General features: G+C 39.0%; 1 pseudogene; it reads right to left on the reverse strand.

The window, feature by feature from the left end:
* On the reverse strand, window positions 1-11678 carry LOC128114703 (ER membrane protein complex subunit 2-like; annotated as a pseudogene).
* Between the last annotated feature and the right edge of the window lie 1454 nt (window positions 11679-13132).

A 13132-nucleotide genomic window follows, 5' to 3' on the forward strand; every position in this document is an offset into this window, starting at 1 on the left:
TTACCTTAAGACTGACTGATCTGCAGTTTTCAAGGTGTCTTCAATGGCCTTAAGAGAGTAGTTGGTTTCCTTCTTACTTCAACCTGCAAACTGAAGCCTACAGAGAGCTCTCAAGTTTCTGTTGTTGAGTTTCAGTGCCTGTGCAAATCACTTTCTTGAAAGCTCAAGGTTTTCAAGTTCACTTTGGTGTATTTGACTTCTGCATACTGCTGACAATATGCATCGTTATGTGGATTAGTCATCACTAGTGCCTCTAAGCAAGACTGCTTTGGCATAGCTATGTTCGCTGTTATTAAGTTTTGCAAGTTGGTGCCAGGCTTCATGATCTCCAACAAATTGTTCCAGAAGATACTTATTCAGCTCTCAAATGGCCTCCACATTTCCCCCTGGGCTTTTCAAATGACAATCTTGTGCTTTCTTACAGTGGTGTGAATTGGAACTTCTTGCAAAATTCAATCATACAGCTGTATAGCATCATCATATCTTTGCATGGCTTTCAATCACATTGCTGTCAACCACCTGACTCTGTGCTTGTCAGGGAACTGTATTCTTAAGTCTTGAAGACAAAAACAATGCCTAGTCATCCAGACCACAGTCTAGGGCTGTAATCACTGCCTGCTCATAATGAAACAAGTATCATTCCCAGGCTTAGAATCATGATCGTTAACAAATTCTTCTCCAATTTCCATACTTTGGTCACTGTTTCTTGAGTTTTCTCCTCTGCATTTTCTCTTGATTTTGTTCCCAAGTCACATACTAACTCTCTGTGACCTTTGCCATCTCCCTAGAATCTAGAGCAGTGGGGAAAGAGGGCCAAGAGTTGGATTTCAATAGTCAGTTTTAGACAGTTAGTAAGACTCCTTTATTCTTAACCAAAATGACCAAGAGTAGTGGACTGAAAGGTGGGGTCAGTGTGGAGTCTGAAATTAAGCACACTGTCCTCTGTTATATTAAAATAATCACTCCAGTCTAGGTCTAACTGTATCTTATTTTTGTTTTTGCATTATTAAGCAGTGGTTACTAGGAAAATATTATTCATTGAGCTATACAATGTTCTCTCAAAGCTGATAGGTCTCATTATTCATTACCACACAATCCCATTTGACAATATTACAACCAATTGTAAAATCTGCCATTTTGTGTTATCAATTCAAATGTCAACGCAGTGAAAGAGGCCAACAGTGTCTTAGTGACATTACGAAAAGAATTCAGGAATAGTCTTGTGGATCCTGTGATACATCTTTGGAAACCCACTGGCCTGGTACCATGATTCCTATGTCCAAAGCAGCATTGTCTATCTGTTCATCATATACATTTCCAAATTTTCTGACCCTGTCATTCTATGACTCATCTTTCCTACATTTATTGTTTTGTTACTTCTAATTTATTTACACATTTCCTTTCTTCGCTACATCTCATAAGTATTTTCAATTAAACCACCTGAAATATATTTCATTGTTCTTGACATCCAATCATTTAAGCAGGCTATCTAACTGACTGGGATGGTTTCTGCTATTTAATGATGTTTCTGTTCTGTGTGCTGGCTACTTTTCATTTAGATCATCATGCAGTGGCTCCTCTGTCCAGTTCTGTTATTGTCACACTATGTTCACTAATACGCTTTCTCCCCTACATTTTCTCAGAGCATCTATTCCACCACTTGCTAATTCTGGTTTGCTGACTGGCTCCCTGTGCTGCTTTCATAGAATTTGAAGCCTTACATTGAAAATCTTCTACTTTGTATGTTTTGTTCTGTCTATCTTTGAGGTTATATTTATGTAATTATGTAATAAATTGTTCTTTTGTGGTGAGTTTCTTTACCAAATGAGAAGATATTTACTATAGAAAATCTAAACTATGTACTTTCGTACTGTATCCAGAGTCTTGACCACATCCTCTTTATCGGTCTTCTTCCTCTCCTCCCTCTATCTCCTCTTAGCTAAAATTCCTTTGAGTAGTTTGTTCTTTTTTCATCTCTTATTCACAATGTTTTACCAACATTTTATTTATTCTGATGTGCATGAAGGTAGCATCAAGATTCCTTTAGCAACATTTCAAAGACATGCTTAGCTTCCCTCCTCTTCATACTACTGTTGGAAGATTGTCTACTTGGGTTCTATATGCAACTCTTCAGTCAACAGTGTGACAGAGTAACCCTGCCCTGAGAGAGAGAGAAAGACATAGAGAGAAAGATGAGAGAGAGAGAGAGAGAGAGAGAGAGAGAGAGAGATAGACACAGATACAGAGACAGAGAGACAGAGATCTCAGGGTTTCTGTTTAATTTTACCTCTAAGTCTATGAACTTTCCTGGTTAAGAAATGCTTTCTTTGGAGGTATCAAGATCCATGATTTCAAGCTCTATTACAGAGCTACAGTAATAAAACCTACCTGGTATTAATATAAAATGACAGATGGATCAATGGAATGGAATTGAAAACACATAAGAAAATCCACACACCTATGGACATCTGATTTTTGACAAAGAACCCAAAATTATACAATGGAAAAAGGAAAGCATCTTCAACAAATGATGCTGGTCTAACTGAATATCTGTATGTAGAAGAATGCAAATAGATCCACATCTATCACCCTGCACAAAACTCAAGTCCAAGTGGATCAAATACCTCAACATAAAACCATATACACTGAACCTGAGAGAAGAGAAAGTAGAGAGAAACATTAAATGCATTGGCACAGGAGACAACTTCCTGAATGGAACACCAATAACACAGGCACTAAGATCAACAATTAATAAATGGGACCTCATGAAACTAAAAAGCTTCTGTAAGACATAGGACACCATCATTAGGACAAAATGGCAGTCTACAGAATGGTAAAAGATCTTCACCCACCCCACATCAGACAGAGGACTGATTTCCAAAATATATAAAGAACTCAATAAACTAGACATGAACAAACCAAATAATCCAATTTAAAAGTGGGGTACAGATCTAAACAGAATTCTCAACAGAGGAATCTGAAATGGCTGAGAAACATTTGAAGAAATGTTTAATGTCTTTAGCCATCAGAATGCAAACCAAACAACTCTGAGATTCTATCTTACACCTATCAGAATGGCTAAGATTGAAAACACAAGCAACAGCTCATGTTGGTGAGGATGGGGAGCAAGGGGAACACTCCTCCATTGCTGGTGAGAATGAAAACTTCTACAGCCAAAGGGAAACCAATATGGCGATTTCTCAGGAAACTGGAATCAACATCACGACCCAGCTATACCACTCCTGGGTATATATCCAAAGGATGCTCCATCATACCACAAGGACATTTGCTTAACTGTGTTCATAATTGTCAATATCATGGTCCAGGCTAGTGTTTTTCACAAAAAAGAGGGAGAGTTTTACACCCATGATAACACTAGAGAGGTAAAAGTCAGTGTGATGAATAAACATATGAAAACAAGTTGAATCATAGGAAAGCTAAAAGTCTAAAGTTCTAGTTAAATATATTTATCCTACCTTTTTGTTACCCATTTTATTTCTAGGAATAATGAGTCCTTCAATAGTCTCTGCCCCCTGTAAGAAGATGTTTCTTTTTCTTAAAAGGTATTTTTAAAAATTCATTTAATCATATTTTGGCCAGTTGGTGGCAGTGCATGCCTTTAATCCCAGCACTCAGGAGGCAGAGGCAGACGGATCTCTGTGAGTTAGAGGCCAGCCTGGGCCTCAAAGGGCACCAAAGCTACATAGAGAAACCCTGTCTCAAAAAACCAAAAAAAAAATTATTTAATCATATTTTATGTGCATTGGTCTGAGAGTGTTAGAAACCTTGGAACTGGAGTTAAAGACTACCATAGTGAGCTACCATATGGGTGCTGTGAATTGAACTTGGGTCCTCTGGAAGAGCAGCCAGTGCTCTTCACTGCTGAGCCATCCTTCCAGCCTTAAAGATTTATTTATTTATGATATATGTGAGTGCCTTGTATGCCTCCACTCCAAAAGAGGGCATTGGATCCCATTGTAGAAGGTTGTGAGTTGCCATGTGGTTGCTAGGGAATTGAACTCAGGTCCTCTGGAAGAGCAGACAGGGCTCTTAACCATTGAGCCATCTCTCTAACCCAATAAGAAGCTTCTTTGATAAGGGACGTGATGACTGACCTTGGTTGTCAACTTGACTACATCTGGCATCAACTAAAATTCAATCTCTTGGTCACTCCTGCAAGATATTTTCTTAGATTATGTGATGAAGGAAGACCCACACTAAATATGGGCTACATTACATCATGTGGTGGTAGCCCAGATTAAAGAAATGGGAGGACGAAATTTTGCATTTTGTCAGCCTTCCCTCACTCTGGCCGGCAAGTTCATCTATCCTACTACTGAGGCATTCCTCCTCTGGTATTAGAACTAACTTTTTTGAGATTCCAGTGTAGATTCAAGATTCTACATTCAGAAGTCTAGCACCAATGGGTACTGCTACACATTCAGTCTTGTGGATTAAATAACTACCAGATTATCTGTCTTTCTGTTGTGAAACAGCCATAGTTCAGACCACATGTTGTAAGACAATCTGATAAATACCCTTTATGTGTTTTATGTGTATGTATGTGTGTGTGTATATATATATATATATATATATATATATAGTGTGTGTATATGTATGCGTGCATATATAATATATACATATGCACACACATATACATATATATTCTCTCATTATATCTCATTATAGCTATCATTCTATCATAAATAAAAACATACTCATTTTATCAGTCTTGTTCCTTAGAGAAGCCTAACTAATATAAGAGATGAGAGCTAAACTCATCTGTAAGTATGTGGATAAGTATTTAGAAGGCAATTAGAAATTATACTGGTTTAAGAAAGTAGCAGTAGTATGTTTTCTAAGATTCATGACATCACTAGCCACAGCTAGTTGCCTATATTTTCAGTGCTGGGTATGATCCCTCCTCTTGTGCAGACCTTAAGTCCCAATTATACTCCTATTGGAGTTACTGCCTATATATAAGTGCCATTGTTGTACCTTTAAGGACTTCTTACCATGATGGTCTCTGTTGTGATTCATAAATATCATGGTGAGATAGGACTATTGATTACTTTTATCTCTGAAAACCTTGCATATCACCTTCTAGTGCAATGAAAGCTACTGCTCAGACAGGAGGCTTTTACATCAGATCCAGAAAGCCACATCTGGTCAAAATGAAGAGAGCAATGGACGGTGGGGTCCAGCCTCAACGGATAGATCTACAAACAAGCCCTGCGCTAAGGCCCAAGGAACACAGTGGAGAGGGGGTGAGAAGACTGTAAGAGACAGAGGACCAAGGAGTCTGCTACAAGTTTGTGTCTTCTAGATATGACAGCAAAGCTGTATTCATGACATTTCAACAATTTGGCTGTCTGATCAAGTTCTTAACAATGGCCACACCAGCTGACATGCCAATGTGGATGAGGAAAATCTCACAGGGGCCCTACTCCTAGATAAGAAGTACAAGCTATGGGGGAGAAATCGTCTTCCTCAGGGATGAGCTCCATAAATGGTTATTTAATGCCAACTAGTCATCCCTAAAAATGTTCACATACTGGTAACACTAAATGGACTCAGCAGGTTGCATTTATAAATTTATTTGTACACATGAATGTCTCTTTCTCTTCTCTCTGTCTCTCTGTCTCTGTCTCTGTCTCTGTCTCTCTGTCTCTGTCTCTGTGTGTGTGTGTGTGTGTGTGTAAATAAGTCATGAATTTGAGAGAAGTGCTAGGTTTAATCATAGGTCATGTGAGGGGTTAGAGGGGAAATGAAGAATGGTGTAAATATAATTTAATTAATTTTTAAATGCTATTAGAAAAAAAATGAAATAACGAATCACCTGAGTACACCCTGATGGGATACTTAAAAGTCCAGGATTTTCCAGGAAATTTGGGGGTAAATGCAGTGTTGTGGTGTGGGGCCCTTTGGAAAGTATCCTAGATAGGCAAAGAAATTTGATTTTTCAAATATCCAGGGTCTGTTTTGGCCATGCACTGAATATTTACCTCATTGATCTCTTTGTAGGCTAATGCACACACATCCAGATATAATTATAATAACAGCTAGCAACAATTGGCTGGTGACAACCCTGGTAAGGAAGGCTGGCAACATTACAAATCAATAATGAGAAAAGACAAAAATGAAGGGAACTCATCCAGAACCATCAGAGTAAATCACTTACAGGAACATTAAGTCCTAATTGTAAAAATACCGCATGTTAATAACCCTTCTGGTGCCCCTGGAGGATGGGCTTGTTGGTGGGCATCCAGTGGCCTACTACCAAGAGTAGAAAATATGGATGTAACCCAATGTTGGACTTCCAGCACTAAACACTATCTCCTGCCTGGTTTGGCACATAGTTACATGATTTGGGCATCTTGTATTAAGGATAACCTCCCACTGAATAAATGAATGCAGACATATGTGTAGGCACTGATGTGGGAAAGTTTCTCTGGAGGTCTCAGATACTATGAGGATACAAAGCTCTGGAGAAGGAACCATCATACTTGAGTCTTGCCCTTGGGATGGGAGATAAGAAGTTCCAGGTAGCTATGCAGGTCTCATTTGACAGAAATTAGCCAGACAGGGTCACTTGTTAAAATTTAACAATGTTCCATGTATATTTTGCACTTCCTGCATGATGTTATAGTATATACAAGAAAGGTCATTAATATCCTGAAACAGATTAGCCAAACTACCAACTCTCAGCTTCCTCTTTTTGGCAGTAACGACAATCTACCTATTCAGCAAATCTGCCTAATGAAACTATAATTAGGACTTTAGTTCTTTCGCTACATAAAGGTCTCTAAGCTTGCCTGTCCTACTATCTGCTCCTTTGTATCTGCTGATCTACATCACATCCCCTCTGCTGTTTTTACACTCTTACTCTCTTGAATGCATCTTAGTTAACAGAATAGAGGGGAGTATGCTTCTGCTCCGCGTATCATGTCTGAGGCCGGATATTAGCGTCTCCTGTTATGTTTTTTTTTTCTTCATAGCTATGGTGTCTCATGTCTTCTCTGTGGTGTAGAGACTCCATACTGCTTCTCAATGGCCCTGCATTCTTTCAGCAGTGCAAACCTTAGGAGCTCATGTTTCTCCCCTTTGTTGTTAGCTGGGTTCCCATTGCTGTGACAAAACACCATGACAAATAGTAACCTGGAGAGGAAAGGGTCTATTTGGCTTATACTCTGTCAGTAAAGGAAGCCAAGGCAGGAATTTAGGACAGCTACCTGGAGGCAGTAATTGAAGCATGGACGAACGCTCAGTTTACTGGCTTGTTCAGCTTGCTTTCTTATATAACTCAGAACCACCTGCCTAGTGGTGACCACACCAATCCTTAATGAAGAAAATGTCCTACAAACTTTCCCGCAGACAGTCTAATGGAGGGGCTGTCTCAGCTGAGTTTCCTTTTCCCAGATAACTTTATGTTGTGACTCCAGATTTCAAAGTTACAATATGCTACACACACACACACACACACACACACACACACACACACACACGTACACATGCACCACCACCACCACCACCACCACCAAAACAAAACAACAAAAAAAACACCTTGACCTTCCATAAATACCAAAGCCCTTTGGACTTTTAATAAAAACTTTTTTTCCACCTTTAATCCCAGCACTCGGGAGGCAGAGCCAGGCGGATCGCTATGAGTTCGAGGCCAGCCTGGGCTACCAAGTGAGTTCCAGGAAAGGCGCAAAGCTACACAGAGAAACCCTGTCTCGAAAAACCAAAAAAAAAAAAAAGAACTTTTTTTCTGGAATGTGGAGAAACTAAAGGATGCTTTTGTGCTGTTCAGAGGTATGAGATATTCACCTGAATATACAAAAGGAAGTCTTCCAAGGAATTTAGAGTAAAAAGACAGGGAAACCACATTTCCCCCTTTTCCCCAAAGAGAGGAGGGTACTGTTGTATTTCTAACCACCTATATATATCCTTGTATGGCTGAAGGATGAACTATTAGAAAACATGCATGACCTGTCACATAATGGTTTGCATTTAAGTTTGTCTGCCATTGCAGAATCAAAAGCTTTCTTCTTTGTAACAGTAAATCATTTCTGGAAAGACAGAAAACATTTGGTTTGATAGCCAGTAGTTTTGATGACATGAATGGCCTTGTGTGAGGGCCTTGAGCTCATATTCATTATATATGTATGTGTGTGTGTCGGGGGGAAGGGTGCACATACATGTGTGTACATTTGCATATGGAAGCTGTAGGTTGATGTCAGGTATTTCTCTCAACCCCTCTCCTCTTTATATATTGAAGCCTCATCTTCCTGAACCCGAATCTTATCATTTTGGCTAGTCTGTCTAGCTAGTTTGTTTCAGATATTCCCTGTCCTGTCTCAATTTCCTGTGGGCTGGGATTGCAGGTAGGTCACTGTGCTCATCTGGCTTTCAACTGGGTTTTCATGATCTAAACCCAGTAATCACACTTGCTCACAAATGTTCTACCCACTGAACCATATCCCCAGCCTGATAATTTATTCTTTTTTTTTTTGGTTTTTTGAGACAGGGTTTCTCTGTGTAACTTTGTGCCTTTCCTAGAACTCGATTTGGAGACCAGGCTGGCCTCAAACTCACAGAGATCTGCCTACCTCTGCCTCCCGAGTGCTGGGATTAAAGGTATGAACCACCACCGTCCAGCTTAGACTGATAATTTAAAAATTGATTTTCAAGTTGTCAGTCATCTTGAAGGTGATCCCATATTAGTTTGGAAGGAATTCAGTATAGGTTTAAAAAAGATTTAATATTGTTTCCTTCATTTGTCTTTTCTTAGTTGCACAAGTATGTTTACATTTCTCAAAGGAACTAAGTGATGGCTGTGTGGTCTATGGCTTTAGAATTAGAAAAGCTTCCACTCCGTGTCTGTTGAGCACTAGATGTGAAGCTTGAATGGTTAGCCCTGGTTTTCTTAACACTGGCATGCTACTGTGAAAAGGCACCGTTTGTGTGTATACACAAGGAGATTCTAATACAGTGTCTAGCATTGGGAGGAAAAAATGACAGTGATAAGTGGGCTTCTCAGAGTGTGCTGTGAAGGAAGGGGAATGCATGCCTGCAGGGAAATGCAGACAATCTGACTCATTGGTATTCTCCACAGTGTTGTTGTGTGGCCCATCCATCCCTGGACAATTTCTGATGTACACATTTCCAGAAGCAAGAAGGAGATAAATGCAAAGTGAAAAGTGGGCCTTTCAGTGAATTAAAGCCTCTGCCGCTGTGATCGGTTCTCAGTTGAAAAGTAAACTTAATTAAAAAGAAGGGAAAACTACTGTTGTTGCTTTAATCAAATCCAAGGCGGTGGTGGCACATACCTTTAATCCCAGCACTTGGGAGGCAGAGGCAGGCAGATCTCTGTGAGTTCGAGGCCAGCCTGGTCTACAGAGAGAGATCCAGGAAAGGTGCAAAGCTACACAGAGAAACCCTGTCTTGAAAAACCAAAAAGAGAGAGAGAGAGAGAGAGAGAGAGAGAGAGAGAGAGAGAGAGAGAGAGAGAGAGAGAGAGAGAGAGAGAGACTGTGCTGAAAAGTGCATAATTAAGTGACAGGGTAATGATATCTTAGGGTTTTTATTCTGTGTCTTTGCTTATAGTCATTTATTTATTTATTTGTTTGTTTGTTTATATACTCTTTGTCTTCCAAAAAACAAAGCCAATTAATCCTGCTCATTTGAATTTGCATGTGTTCCAGCTAATTGTATTAGAAATAGGTTGAGATTAGGGAATGTCCCCTCCATGCTGATTCCCTGGTATAGGAATTAAAGAGCTGCCTAACTGATAGTTCCCTGGACACATGAGTCTATCTAACTGGCACAGAAACTGGAGCAAGAAACTATAATGGGAGTGTACAAATGGACCTTGAGAAACACAATTTGTGTAGGCCTAGAAAGGCAACTAGAAAATGGTCAGCAGTTGTCAACATAGCTAAAATTCAGGTGGAAGGACAATTTTTTTCCCATTATCAAGTGTTAAAGTATGTTGGAAGAAACAGATATTTAGTCCTGGCATTCATACTGAACAGATGCTAGCATGTTGGTGTATTTTGTTATTTCTCATAGAGCTACAATTTACATTCTCTAGCTTAGGTTTCTACTTCCTGTCTTCCATGTTTGTTTCCTTTCCCTCAGATTGCAATTGAGAAGTAGGTAGATAAGATACTAGATATATATAAAACTTTATACATGCATTTATATGCAGTATGCATTTTTCTGGAGGTACAATTCATTCACACAAAGAAAATGTGCCCACGTAACCACGGGGAGACAGATGATTGTTTACTATAGCCTGGCTTATAGCCAAGAATTAAAAACAGCCAGTTTGCTAAACAATAAAGCTTTGCTGAAATGTTTTATTTGTACCATGAAATATTTCATAAAAGAATGAATGCCTTATTTACTTTAGAAATAGATACTAATAGAAATTCATTTCAAAAATATAATTTTGAACAAAAAAGTTACACTTGTTTTTTTTTTAAGTGAATGGAATTCTTTCTCCTTGACCCAGAGTCTGAGCTTGAGGGAAAGGCGGGAAGAAGCTGGGCACTTAGATGTCCTACCTCAAGCCCTTCTTGTGTTTGGTAAAGATCCCCCATGGCATCTTCAAAACTTTATAGTTCTGTGCTTTCTGTTTTTCCTTTAGGGCCATGGTCCAGGTGCTCATTTGATGTTGCCATGGATAAATTTGGGCTCTCTGGTCGAGACCCTTTTCTAATGTACTTGTGGCTACAGATGTACCATCACTTCAGGACCATTTGTGGGATTGTTGAGCAATCTGTGCCTTTCCATTGAAGTGCTCTTACATGTTTTCCAAAAAGCTTCTGGGCAAATTTCTGCAGGTCTGTTCCTAGGAGATGCATGCCACTCTGATGCTCTGTCTACACCACTACATTTCATGGCACCATGAGTCTGTGGCCAGATGATGTCTACAAGTGCATAGCTTAAATCTCCCTTTCATTCTTTTGATATACACTATTTACTAATCTTATTTAGATATATAAACATGTTATTAAAGTTACTGGCAAGATTCTGCATCAATTTAGCAGAAGCTAACTTCTTTACCATATTGAAATCTCCAGTATTAAACTCGGTGTCTTTTTGTTTGCTTGGTATTTGGTTTCTTTCCCTAATGACTGTGGTTTTCTACATACATACAAAGCATGCACATTTATATTAAATTTACATATACATATTTTGTTTATTCAGAAGGATTATACATTATATTTTAAAAGCATCTGTGTCCCATGTTTATTCTTAGTTCATATACAATTTATTTTTAAAACACTCATCTTGTTCCTGTGAACTTGACCAGCTCATGTATCATTTCTCAGCAAATTTTGTTCTGTTTGGTAAATCACTGAAATTTTCCAAGTGAGCAATCATGCCTCCACTATCATCATCATCATAACCATTATTATTACTCCTCCTCTTTATCATTTTCCATAATCATCATTACCATCATCCTCATCATTATCACTGTCATCTTCATCATCATTACCACCATCATCAAAGCCATCATCACCACCACAATCATCAAACCCATCATCACCACCACCATCATCAAACCCATCATCACCTCCACCATCATCAAACCCTTCATCAACACCACCATCAAACTCATCATCAATGCCACAGTCATCCATCTTGCTACTTCTCTTCTTCCTCATCATTATTATCACTATCATCCTCCTCATCATCATTACTATCAACACCACCAACCACCACCATTGTCATCGTCATCCTCCTTATCAGAATAATGTAATGGAACTTCTAGTATGCTACTAAATCAATATTCTTGTCTTTAATAAAGGAGACTAAAGATTTCAAAGTAATTTCTTATATGCTGGTAGTTTTCTCCCATAAAACGTGCAAATCTGAAGATTTTGATCACTGAGACAGGCTTCTCTATGTAACTCTGGCTGTCCTGGACTTTGCATTGTAGATCAGGTTGACTTTAAACTCAGAGATCCACCTGCTTCTACCTTCCAAGTGCTGGAATTAAAGGACTTCACCACAATGCCCAGTAATCTGGAGATTTCTTTTTCCTTGGAGTTATGAGGTTGTTCAAATTTTGCTGTGTCTGAATGAGCTTTGTTGTAAACATTTCCTGGTTGAAAGCTAGTCTCAGTCTAGAAAACTTCTCCTGAAGGACAGTGATGCTCAAGGGCATGAGGACATATTTGAGTCAGAAAAGTAGAGCATGGAAAAGACAACCAGAGAAAATAATGAAGGAAAGTCAGCCCCTTCATGAACACACATTTCACTTTCCCATGTTAAATGTGCGTGCGTGTGCGTGCGCATGTGCACGCGTGTGTCTGTGTATTCCAAAGTTGATACCTATAATTATTTCAGCATACTACTTGATGGATAACCCACTTTCCCAGCATGGTGTGTTGAGAAGATACTCTTACCTGTTGAATACCTTTAAGATTTCTCTAGAAGAGCCTGTGGCATGTGTGAGTATATAATTTTAGCCTCTCCTCATTTCCACCCATCTGCTGCATTTGCTTTTGCAAATATTATGCTGCTTATTGCTGCAATTTCAGAGTCAGCCAGGAAATATGAAAGCCCAAGTCCTCTTTAATGTTACTCTTCCTCATGAGTGTTTGCTATTTGAGGTAGTTTGCATTTCCATATAAAATTTACTCTTAGTTTGCCAATTCTGCCATTTTAGTTTTAAAACAGTCTGATATAGTTCTGATTAGCCTTGTACAGAATCCATCAAACAATCTGGAAGGTGCCGTAATTTGAATCTGAAATGACTCCAAAGTCCTGGTATTAAAGGTGTGGTCCTCAGGCTGGCACTACTGGGTAACCTTTTACTGTGGAACTTTTAAGCAGTGATATCTAGTGGGAGATTTTATGTCATTGGGGGTGTGTCCTTGAATGGGATAGTAGACTCCTCTGTGTTTCTTTTTGTTCAACCAAGGCAGTAGGATTAATCAATCATCAACTGAAACCTCAAAACTTGTGAGCCCAATACAACTTGGCTCTTTTATTTATTTAAGGCATTTGCTGTAGTGACAATAATGTGATGAGCACAGACAGGAATTAGCACGTGAATAATACTCAATATATGATCATGGTCTGTGCTTCCATTTATCTCAGTCTACATAGAACC

Source organism: Peromyscus californicus, unplaced genomic scaffold (assembly GCF_007827085.1).
Source record: "Peromyscus californicus insignis strain IS unplaced genomic scaffold, ASM782708v3 Scaffold_19__1_contigs__length_69161282, whole genome shotgun sequence".
NCBI classification, from domain to species: Eukaryota; Metazoa; Chordata; class Mammalia; order Rodentia; family Cricetidae; genus Peromyscus; species Peromyscus californicus.